The sequence below is a fragment of the Schistocerca piceifrons genome, chromosome 9 (genome assembly GCF_021461385.2).
Source record: "Schistocerca piceifrons isolate TAMUIC-IGC-003096 chromosome 9, iqSchPice1.1, whole genome shotgun sequence".
Taxonomy (NCBI): domain Eukaryota; kingdom Metazoa; phylum Arthropoda; class Insecta; order Orthoptera; family Acrididae; genus Schistocerca; species Schistocerca piceifrons.
In genome coordinates, this window is record NC_060146.1 from 35,250,199 (window position 1) to 35,262,204 (window position 12,006).

General features: G+C 41.5%; 1 non-coding gene across 1 annotated transcript; it reads left to right on the forward strand.

Moving 5' to 3' along the window:
• The first annotated feature begins 9,410 nt into the window (after positions 1–9,410).
• Positions 9,411–9,485, forward strand: Trnas-cga. Its single transcript has one exon. It is a non-coding gene; the product is annotated as a tRNA-Ser (tRNA).
• Positions 9,486–12,006: the final 2,521 nt, after the last annotated feature.

Sequence of the window (12,006 nt, forward strand, 5' to 3'; positions counted from 1 at the left end):
TAATGATTATTTTGTCTGAAAACCCCTTACCAATTGGTGAAATAAATCTCGAGTGAACAGCCTGGTATGAATGTGCATAGGACACAATATTTCGGCAATCGACCACGATCATCAGGTGCGCTGATGTACTGTGTCCTATGCACACTCGTACCAGGCTGTTCACCCGAGATTTATTTCGTCATAAAATATGCCTGGAGAAATTGAAGAATCACCCCTTACCAGTTATCAATATCTTGCAGTGTAGACTGTTTGTAATAACATTTACGCAGCAAACATTATGTGGAGGAGCAAAGAAATGTGTGTTTCAACATAATCCAAGATTTATAATTAAAAAAATTAATGTGCAGAAACTTGAGTCATCAGATCTGCTAGGATTGATGTTTGTACTGTGCACATAATGCCAGTTTTCTTCAAAGATAAAATTTCTGCCATTGCAGGTGTTGCAGTTTTACTTACAGGCTTATAATCTTCAGTTCATTTCACCTATTTAACAAAAACTAATTTTTACCCATCACAATGGTACAGAAGTTCAAGGCGTGGTGAAGGTTATCCAAGGCATTAACAGAGTGATTGTGCATTATTTATCCAGTTTCCATTTTATCATAGACTTTCAGTTTGAAAATCATTAGAAGCAAAGGACAGAATACAAATGACTATATTGGCACAATCACACTTCACACTTAAGGTGCTGGTCTCGTAGATAGCTGCCATTACCTGTCTGCTGGCTAAAATATATTTTTAAAGTTATGTGTGTGCAAATACATCGTTTGAATTTCAAAACATTTTCTACTTTAAACACACATATTTTGGTATTTTTAGTGTTACATTTTGAGTACACAGATGAAACTTCAATGTAACAGTAATCATCACAGAGAAAAGGGAAAAGGGATTCTAGTATTCAGAAATGTAAGCAAACATGTGAAATTTCTGTTTCTATTTCTTTTACAGCCAATTTACATCCAAAGAACTGCGCAAAACACAAGATCAAAGCAAAATTTTGCGTTTAAAGTCTAGTAAAGGTGATGCAAATTGAAACATGGAGAGATATGCAGTCCAGCATTACATTCACTGGACTCTTATGCTCACATTCATTTACTGACTTACCCAAAGCAGAATCTTTCATAAAAACACAATCTGTGAATACAACACGCTAAACGTAAGCAGCAGTTCATGTTTAAAAGGATGTAGAATTAGTGCAGTTTTCAGATGATGTGTAATCTGAATTGTCATGAAATACTTCATTTTCATTGTATGTATACTTATCAAGGACTTTTTAAATCATTTTCTCCAAACATTTCACCTCCTCGCTGCATATTTTGAACACAAAATCAGAGGAAAAATACACAAAATGCACAAAACAAAGAGAACTCAAACATAACCTAACGCCAAAGATGCAAGAGAGAATAACAAAGGTTTTAAAGAAGTTGAATTGTTCCGGTATACTGCTGCTGTCATCTATGAAGCCTGCTGACCTCACAGATGATTCTGGGAGCCATAAAAGTACATTCAAAACTGCAGAAAATCATTGTAACTGGCTTGACCTAATATTACATCAGCCGGACATACACGTTTCCCAAAAGTGCTGTGATATTATGTGAGCCGCTTACTGACTGTTAAAGATAAGATAATAACGTCAGATTGATATACTCAAATAGGTCGTCCCAAGTTTCGTGAAATAATGTGTGAATTGGCAGACTTGTGTGGGATTCCAGTCTGCCTCTCTTAGCCCATCACTGTGGCATGATAAGTGTCAAATGATGATGGCTGTAATTAACTCAATGTTAATTAGCAAAAGTCAAAGATGTTGATGAGTACATTTTTACTTTTATGAGGACACAATACCATTCAAAGCACTGTGGCTAAAATGTCAAAGGCAATATGGGATTATCTGCAGCCTGAGTGTTTACCAACCGCAAGTCAAGATGTGTGGAAGAAAACTGCTGCTCATTACAGGGTACTGTGGAATCTACTGAACTTAATTTGTAGCTTAGACGGACAGTGGCTCTGGCTGTTTCTCATGGCTGTTGTTATTACTGGTCGGAACCCTTAAGTCGGAGATTTATAGGGATGGAATTTGGGCGACTTTCCCCTTGAACTGGCAGTAAGCACTACTTATTACAACAAAAATTGTGCAGCCGTGTGATGATCTGTACGCTACCTTTCCACATGGTCTAAAATGTGCTCCATTGATATGTGACCATTTTGCATGCAAATATTTGACCTAGGAAGGCAAGCATGGTCAGATCTACACTGTTATTCATGTAATTCAGATTACAGGTCTCTAAAGGTAGGTCTGGTAGGTAAATTAATGTGTGAGTGGTGTTTAGAGTAGGGGTTCCAGTGATGGTGGCAGGTAAAAATTAGTCTGGAAATATAACATCCGTTGCTGTTGTCCTTGCTCATAACAAGAAAAAATAATAAACCTAAGGTTTGTCATGGAGTATACTGAGTGCAGACTTACTCTTTGGGAGAATTCAGTTTTGTCTGTGAATATCTCTTTAGGACTTCTCTTCACAGATTTCTGGGAGTGGAACGATGTGAACTCACACAATATGGGACATCAAGCACCAATTGCATAGGTCAGATAGTGCTGGCTTGACAGCACTGTAAATCGTGACTGTAGAACAGTATGTGGGACTCCTTGGCTAATACCACCCATCATCTTTCATGAATATTTATTTACCCTTCGAGGCAAAGGCCCATGAAACACACACACACACACACACACACACACACACACACACACACACACACACACACGTACACGTATCCAATCTCCGTAACGATATATTTGCTGTTCAAGCCTGCTGACAATAAACAGCTACTTCCACATCAACAAAATGTAACCATAATACTTAGTAAATAAACACATAAAATTCGCAAATGCATTGCTTTTTCAGTTATCTCCCAATCCTCTTGTTAGTTAAATATTCCTGCCTATGGCAGAAAGTGTATAGCGATGTGTCGGGATAACTATAGGAGGGTCCTGCTTTTTTGTCTATCTTTACTCTCTACCAACTACTAACACTAGTATACAGTATACCAAAAAGGAAAAGGGGAATAATGGATAGGGAAGCAGTCCTACAGGTCCAATAAAACTCTAAAAATCAGCATTTACTCATATTGCTGTGTAGCATTTGCAGAAACGTGGCTACTGTTGTCTGGTGGTCATCTATATTCATTTTCGGCAGGTCTTCTGGCACCCATCATAACGTTCACAGGCTTTCATGGCCAGTGTCATTTTGGATAAAATCATTCTAACTACTAAAATTGCTGACGCAGCAAGTCAGTCGAAACATTGTCAGTTTAGCTGTTTTAGTGGTTACAATCACAGAGCTCGATACCCAAAATTATTTTATCCACAATTATAATGTTGTTGTAGAGAAAGATGTTTCGCATATACAAGCATTTATTATTATTATTTTTTTACTGTTTGTTTACAATCATTAGACTCCGAAGCTACAAGCAACGACGGCAAGTGAAGTGAATACACCATTCGTCATCTCCCAGTGTGCCGCCCTCCGTCAGTGGGAAATAGCGCAGAGCGTGTGACTCCCGTATCTCCTGGCCCAGTGTAGCTGCTCTGCAGTGAATATGTCAGACAGCGTCTTTCCCGTGGGTGCAGGGTGTGCGAGTCTGTAGTTTATACCTCGCCAGGAGCAGGGACGGCGGGACCCCGACGATAGTCCTGAGAAAATGGCAGTGTGTCCAAGTGCCTGGATGCTCAGGCGGCAGACAGAAGCTCAGAACCTGGTGACGGTAGCGGCAGCAGCGTCAGGAATACAGCATTGGACAACACAGACATTACTGCACACTTGTTTGGTGATGGTGCCTGGTCCATGACAGGCTTAAATGCAGCTGCTCAGTGCTGAGTTCATGGAAGGGCAGTGCTTCTGTGTCAGTGCACAGTTGTTCTGGAACAGAGGCAATAACTGCAGCAGTTTTCACACAGAAGCTAGTCGAGCCGGTATGACATCTTGAAGCGTGGCTCCAGGGCACTGACACACAAAACAGTGTCACGGAAGCAGCTGCTTCTGCCGAGGGATGCCGATCGTGTAGGTCGGTGACCAGAAATGGTCGATGAGCACTTTTTGTTGTGCTGCTTGTGGCTTCAAGTTTTTCTGCAGTCCACCCCATCATAATTACATCCAGCAAAACTGTAAAAATGTATGGTCACATGTTTGATAGCAAACCACATTAAAAAAACACTATTTAGTTACAAATCATCTTTCTCTTCCACAAAGAAATTAAATAAATTTCTTTCACTGTACATATCTGTGATGTTTTACTTACAATCCTTCCCCGTTATTCATCTTGAGCATTCCTGCTCTTGTAATCATATTTACATAGGTATTTCTCCACAAGGTGTACAACACGTGTACTGAACTGGGGATCATCTCTCATTTTCCTGAGTACAAAGACAGACACACAACAAAAGCTGAAACTTTCATAAACTGTCACAGAATATAAATGGCACGTGGCAAAAGTGGAGCATGCCACATTCGTCTGGTAGTGATAAGGCATGCAATATGACTGTGTTACTTCACATCAGTTGTGAAGGAGCTGTTGCGTTAGATCGTGTGTGTTCCATCTGAAGTCGCAAACCTGGGGCTACGCTACACACAACGTCACTCCAGAGTGTGCCTGCCTTACCGATGAGCTAAAATGTGAGCATTTACCATGCAAACCTGATATGTCACGTATAACAGCTTTCGCTTTGCAAAAGTAAAACAAACCACTTTAGACATTGGTGGATGTGTCAGCAAACAGAGGACATACTTTGGAGTATTCATTGTTTTGATGTGTAACTGATACAATTAATTCCACCCTCCACCCACTCCGCCTCCCATTTCGAGCAGACTGCAGTTTATCAGAGTGTTACACCAGATGCGTGCTTGGTGTTTTTTACTATTTTTTTCATATAAATTTATTTATATCAAAACAGAGATATTTTCCTTGCGTGTCCAGGGCTGTTCAGCACTGAGTTACACGTCACCTCCACAGTGCCTGGGGGCACTGACCTTGCCGACAGGCAGTGTGCCTGTCACAACAGAGAGCACTGTTGACAGGGCACTATTTTGCTACGCTAGGTCACATGTCCTCGCAAATATCCATCTGCACCAATGTCAGACAGTGCAAAGTCAGTAATGCCCTACATCTCAAGTCAGCAGTATGAGCAGTTCCATCCGGCCACATCAGCATTTCAGTTGCAGCGCTACCAGTTGGCAGTACCGACAGCTTCGTCTCAGTACTCCACACTGGCAGACCCGACCCAGTAACATCTCGGGTCTTCACGCCGCCACCTACCACTACTCTGGGGTTCGTTGTGTAATTATATCACAGATGATATTACAGGAGAGATATTTCTGTTGTATGTGATTGTCTCAATATTCATCCAAGGACATTATAATTGAGTTTTGGTTTTGTTAATAAAGTTTGTCTTCTAAACTGTCTTTGATCAGCCCTCAGTACAAGGATACTTCAGTAATCGTTTACATACCCCTCTATGGTATGTACATGTACTGCGTTATATTGACATCCAACCATGTCCTCTGGGTGCTTCACTTTTACATTTTAAATATCTGTGCAAAATGTTGCGAAACGACCTAAAATGGAATGAGTACAGTCAGTTGTGTTGAAGGTGAATGGCTTACTATAGTTTGCTGGGAGAGTTCTGGGAAAGGTGGTTGTTCACCTATAAAGGAGACCATGTACAGAACTCATGTGCAACCCATTCCTGAGTACTGTTTACGTACTTGGAACCTCCATCTGGTCAGATTAGATTACCTCCCGAATAGCACACGCATTCTTCATAAGTTAGTAGACACGCAGCGTACTTTGTATCCTATACCAATCTATCACATTTCCATTACTTCTGTGGATTTGTAGTGAAAGAATACCTCATTTATTAGTATTTTATTATTATTTGAAGTTGTTTAATTGTTAATCTTTGCTACATATGGCATGCTTCTATTAGAATTATGTATATAGGTCCGTAATATATTAAAGGTTTCCAGAACTACACAGACGAATGCTAATTTGTCATTTCCTTTTCTCTGATGCCTAGTGGCCGTGTCATCAAAATTTAAACACCCAAGCAGGGAGAGAAACCTTTTGAAACTCATCACAACATGGATTATTTTCATTCCTGAACCATGTGTGTCCATATTACAACGATATTGGTATGGTTTTCTTTCCTGACATCAATGAGGTAAAGTAATCTCAGAAATGCATTATCTTGGTGCTGGAGTCAGATGAGTTTATCTTTCTCTTGAATACAACAGTTTCATTTTGTATACAATATACAAGGGGCTTTCAATAAGTAGTGCAACACTTTTTTTTTTCTGAAAGCATGTTGTCTTTATTCAGGATTTCAATACATCATATTATCCCCACTCTTTTGCCTACAACATCCTATTTTTCAACATATTCTCTGGTCACTGCGACAGCCTTACACAACCGTAACTGGGAGGGCCTGTATTGCCGCACGGTACTGCTCTACTGATCGATGTCAGAGCCATTGTCTTGCTGTATCAATAACCTTCCCATCATTCTGTGGAGTGCATCCTTCACTGGTCCCAACAGTTGGTCCTTCGTTGCTCTTTATGGTCTTCTGTCACGCAACGAGGAATCCAGGAGGACAAACCTTCTGAGTACACCAACTGGTGGATGAGTGTGTCACCATTATCAACAGAGGCGTACAGTCGATCAGGGAGGTCTTCGACTGAGATTCTTTGATCACAGCGAATGAGTGTCCGCACGTTGCACCATTGCATGTGTCACAGCTGTGTGCGGCTGGTAGGGATGCGGGAGATTGGACAGGTTTGTGTGACCTTGTTCCAATGAAGACAGACACCTCGCCCAACAACGCACCGTGCTTTTGTTCACTGTCAGATCCCCGTAGACATTCTGCAACCGCCTATGAATATCTGTGATATGCTGCTTTTCCACCAAAAGAAATTATACAACAGCTCTCGTGTGGAAGTCCAGTTTGAAGGCTACGTAAAGTGCCACCACATATTCGAATTTCATGATAATATAGAGGCTGAAATGGGAATATTCCACGATGTCCCACAGAAAATTCTGTATTTTTTCGACCGGAATCGGCAGAGGAAAAAAATGTGTTTCGTTACTCATTGAAGGTCCCTCGTACCTTTTTGTTCATTTCATTTCACAACAATGTCAATGAAGAAGCGATGCTTGTGAAAGCCAATAATTCACTTGTTATCCTTTTTGTGACAGATTTTGATTCTGGATAGATTTTCACGATGTTTTTTGTTTTGTTTTACTTTTACTGACATTAGAGATTATCTTCCATTTACTATGTTTGTCTCTTCCTGCGAAATAAATCTCATTTGCAAACCAGTTATTGCCTTCATTACAGTCATCTTCAAGATCGTATTCCTGCTCACTTTGTGGAACATGCTCGCTATAACCAATGATATCCCATCAGAATGATATCCCAGCAGAACTGTCATCGTCCCCATCTGAATACTCTATGGCGGCAGCGGAATTAGAATTGGATAGATCAAAAATTTTGTCAGTTGGGGGTTTTTTACGTGACCTGAATAAGAAAAACATCTTTTGTACTTTACAGACCACTTGCATACAAAACTAGTCGTAGAGGAGTGGCTATGCTAGTGAAAGAAGGTCAATTACACAGGAGAAATTTTACTTAACTGACGCAAACAAAGTTGACATTCGGTGCCTGGCAAAGAGTACGTCCCATTATACCAGTTATTAGTGTTTCTTCCCATTCCGTTCACCTATGTAGGGCTGGATGAATCATTGTTTGAGAGCCTCTGTGCATGCAATAATTCATATAAACTTACACTCAAGATCCCTATGTGAGCGATACATAGAGGGCTGTAGTATCTTCCTAGAGGCATCATTTAAAGCTGGTCCTCGAAGGTTCGCTAATAGACTTTCTCGGGATAGTTTACATCTATCTTCAAGAATCTTCCAGTTCAGTTCCTTCAGTATATCTGTGACATTCGCCCACAGATCAAACAAACCTATGACCATTTTTGCTGCCCTTCTCTGTATACGTTCAATATCCCCTGTTTGTCCTGTTTGATCGGGTCCCACACATTTGAGCAATATCCTGGAACTGGTCGACTGACTGCATTTCCCCGGTATTCTACCAATAAATCTAAGTCTACCACCCGCTTTACCCTCGACTGAGCGTTTGTAGTCATTCTATTTCATATCCCTACAATGTGTTATACCCACTCAATTTGTGTGGGTTGGCCGATTCCGCAGTGACTCACTGATATTATAGCCATAGGAAACTATATTTTTTTTCTTTTTGTGAAGTGCACAATTTTACGTTTCTGAACATTTAAAGCAATTTGCCATCTCTGAACCACTTTGAAATCTTATCAATATCTGACTGAATATTTATGCAGCTTCTTTCAGACAGTACTTCATTATAGATAACTGCATCATCTGCAAAAAGACTGAGGTTACTACAACGGCATTAATATACAACATGAACAGCAAGGATCCCTACACACTCCCCTGGGGCACACCTGAAGTTACTTCTACGTCTGACGACGAGTCTCCATCCAAGATAAAATTGATGCGTCCTCCCTGCCAAAAAGTCCTCAATCCAGTCACCCCAAATGATCTACTTTTGAAAATAATCGTAGGTGTGGTACTGAGTCAAATGCTTTTCGGTAGTGAACAAATACTGCATTTACCTAAATGCCTTGATCCAAAGCTTGCAGTACGTCACGTGAGAAAAGTGCGAGTTTGGTTTCACAAGATTGATGTTTTCGGAATCCATGCATTGAGGAGGTGTGTTCAAAAAATTTCATTATGTCTGAGCTTAGAATATGCTCAAAGAGTCTACAACAAATCGATGTCAAATGTACTGGACGGTATGAAACTTCCTGGCAGATTAAAACTGTGTGCCCGACCAAGACTCGAACTCGGGACCTTTGCCTTTCGCGGGCAAGTGCTCTACCAACTGAGCTACCGAAGCACGACTCACGCCCGGTACTCACAGCTTTACTTCTGCCAGTACCTCGTCTCCTACCTTCCAAACTTTACAGAAGCTCTCCTGCGAACCTTGCAGAACTAGCACTCCTGAAAGAAAGGATATTGCGGAGACATGGCTTAGCCACAGCCTGGGGGATGTTTCCAGAATGAGATTTTCACTCTGCAGCGGAGTGTGCGCTGATATGAAACTTCCTGGCAGGAAGTTTCATATCAGCGCACACTCCGCTGCAGAGTGAAAATCTCATTCTGGAAACATCCCCCAGGCTGTGGCTAAGCCATGTCTCCGCAATATCCTTTCTTTCAGGAGTGCTAGTTCTGCAAGGTTCGCAGGAGAGCTTCTGTAAAGTTTGGAAGGTAGGAGACGAGGTACTGGCAGAAGTAAAGCTGTGAGTACCGGGCGTGAGTCGTGCTTCGGTAGCTCAGTTGGTAGAGCACTTGCCCGCGAAAGGCAAAGGTCCCGAGTTCGAGTCTCGGTCGGGCACACAGTTTTAATCTGCCAGGAAGTTTCATATCAGCGCACACTCCGCTGCAGAGTGAAAATCTCATTCTGTACTGGACGGTAGTTTTGTGCCTCACTTCTACTACCCTTCTGGAAGACGAGTGTGACCTCCGCTTTTTTCCAAGAACTGGACTTGGTTTTTTGTTCGAGGGATCTACGATAGATTATAATTAGAAGAGGGGCTAACTCGGCCGCAAATTCGGTATAGAATCTGACAGGGATGCCACCAGGCCCTAGAGCTTTGTTCAGTTTCAACAATTTCAGCTGTTTCCCAACACCACTGACACTAATAGTTATTTCATTCATTTTTTCAGTGGTACGAGGTTTTTCCTCTGTAAATAAACATTTGAAAACGGTGTTAAGGGTTTCAGCTTTTGATTTGCTACCTTAAATTCCAGTTCCTGCCTCATTCGTTAGGGATTGCACACGAAATTTGGTGCTACTAACAGCCTGTACATACGACCAGAACGTCTTTGGGTTTGTGAAAGATCATTTGACAATATTCTGCTACGGTAGTTATTGAAGGCATCACGCATTGCTCTCTTGAGAGCCAAACGCGGTTCATTCAGCATCTATATATCTATCTATAGCCCTATGCTTTGTTTTACACATATTATGCAATAATTTATGTTTCTTTAGAAGTTCCTTATAGTGACTGTATAACGTGGAGGTTCCCTCCCAGTATGAACTGTTTACCGGGTACATATCTATCGAGTGCATGGTCAGCTACTCTTTTGAACTTGAGCCGTAGGTCCTGTACAGATTCCTGTGCTGTCCTGGAAGTTTCAAGTTCCTCATTGGGATATGACACAACAAATTTTTTATGTTGGTTACTGAACGTACATAGGGTGAATCACGAGGTTTTTCCTCCGGTTTCTCGAGGGTATTCCTTGGGTTATTTGGAACAAAAAATGCAAATAAAGTAACGGGATCAGATCCATAGTTAAGGAGCTACAGTAATTGAAAAACTCAGGAAAATGACAGAAAAAACCTTTATTGTAGGATTTCACTTTCAAAAATGCACATAATTATTAATTTAAACAATTTTGTAGCAATCTCTTGCATTCAGAGTGGACTTAAAGCAAATGTTGAAAATTTCCTCCCTACATTTGAAGGCAAAGATTCGCACGGGAGTGAACCGCGCGAGTAGCATTTCGTACATGCTCGTTCCTTGGTGACGTTGCGACATCGAAAATGGGTTGTGTCAGTTCTTCTCGTGCTTCCACCTTAACTTCGTACACAATGTCTTTCATCCACCCCCAGATGCAGTAATCTAGGGGTGTTAAATCTGAGGGTCTGGCAGACCAGTTGATAGGGCCCCCGCCACCTATCCGTCGATGTGAGGATTGCTGATTAAGATAAGCTGTTACCACATGGTGGAAGTGTGCAGGTGCCCCGTCATGTTGGGCGTACATGTGGAGTCTTGTTTCCAGGGGATCATCTTCAAGAAGTCTTCTCTTATAAAGTTATCGTACATCTGACCATTTAAATTTCCTGGGAGAATAAACGGCCCCAGTAACACCACACCAAACATTGACACTGAATCTGCGTTGAAACTGAGATACTACCGTGGCATGGGGATTTTCGTCTGACCAGACATGCATGTTGTTGATGCCGTCTCTTGTAAAGGTTACCTCGTCACTGAAGATGATAGAGCTGCCGATTTCCATTTAACCAGTTACAAAAGTGCAAACGGTTGGCACAATCATGTGGCTCTAAATGGTGAACTTTCTGCACATTCTCATGAAGAATCCTACATATCTTAGATTGTGAAACGTTCAGTCGGGTAGCTAGGCGTCTTGTACTTGAACGAGGATTGCGCTCTACTGAATTACGAATGTTTTTCCTCTTCTTGAACGTCACGATGTCTCCCGGAGTGAATACGAATACTGGGAAGAGTACCAGTTTCTAGCAATGTTCGATATGTTCCACTAAATGTTTTGGCATTCGGAATCCTACGATTAGGATACGGATGGTGATATTCGGCAACAGCAACTTTCGCATTGCCATCACAGAAGCCCAAAGTGTACACCATCTCTCCATACTCCTGCTATGAAAACTTGTACGGCATCACAAAGTGTGCTGTACACGGGAGTTATTAACAGTAAACAGTGACTGCAGCATCAACAACGCGCTTGTTATGCAAACGCACCACTCGCTGCACATGTCTACTTACGATTGATCGCGTCTCCTTTGAACACAAGTGTAGTGCTCCATACACCGTGGCTTGTTTTGGAACTCTGTTGTAGCTTCTTAACTATGGATCTGATCACATTACTGTATTCACATTTTTTGTTCCAAACAACCTAAAGAATAACCTCCAGCAATCGGGGGAAAACCTCGTGACTCACCCTGCGAATCTTTCTGCTTGTTTTAGTTGTCCTTTTTAGTTTGCTAATCATTTCTGCCACAACTGTGTCATGGTCACTGATTCCAGTTTCGATGTGGACATCCTCAAAAAGGCTTGGTCTCTTAGTTGCCATTACATCCAATATATTTCCATC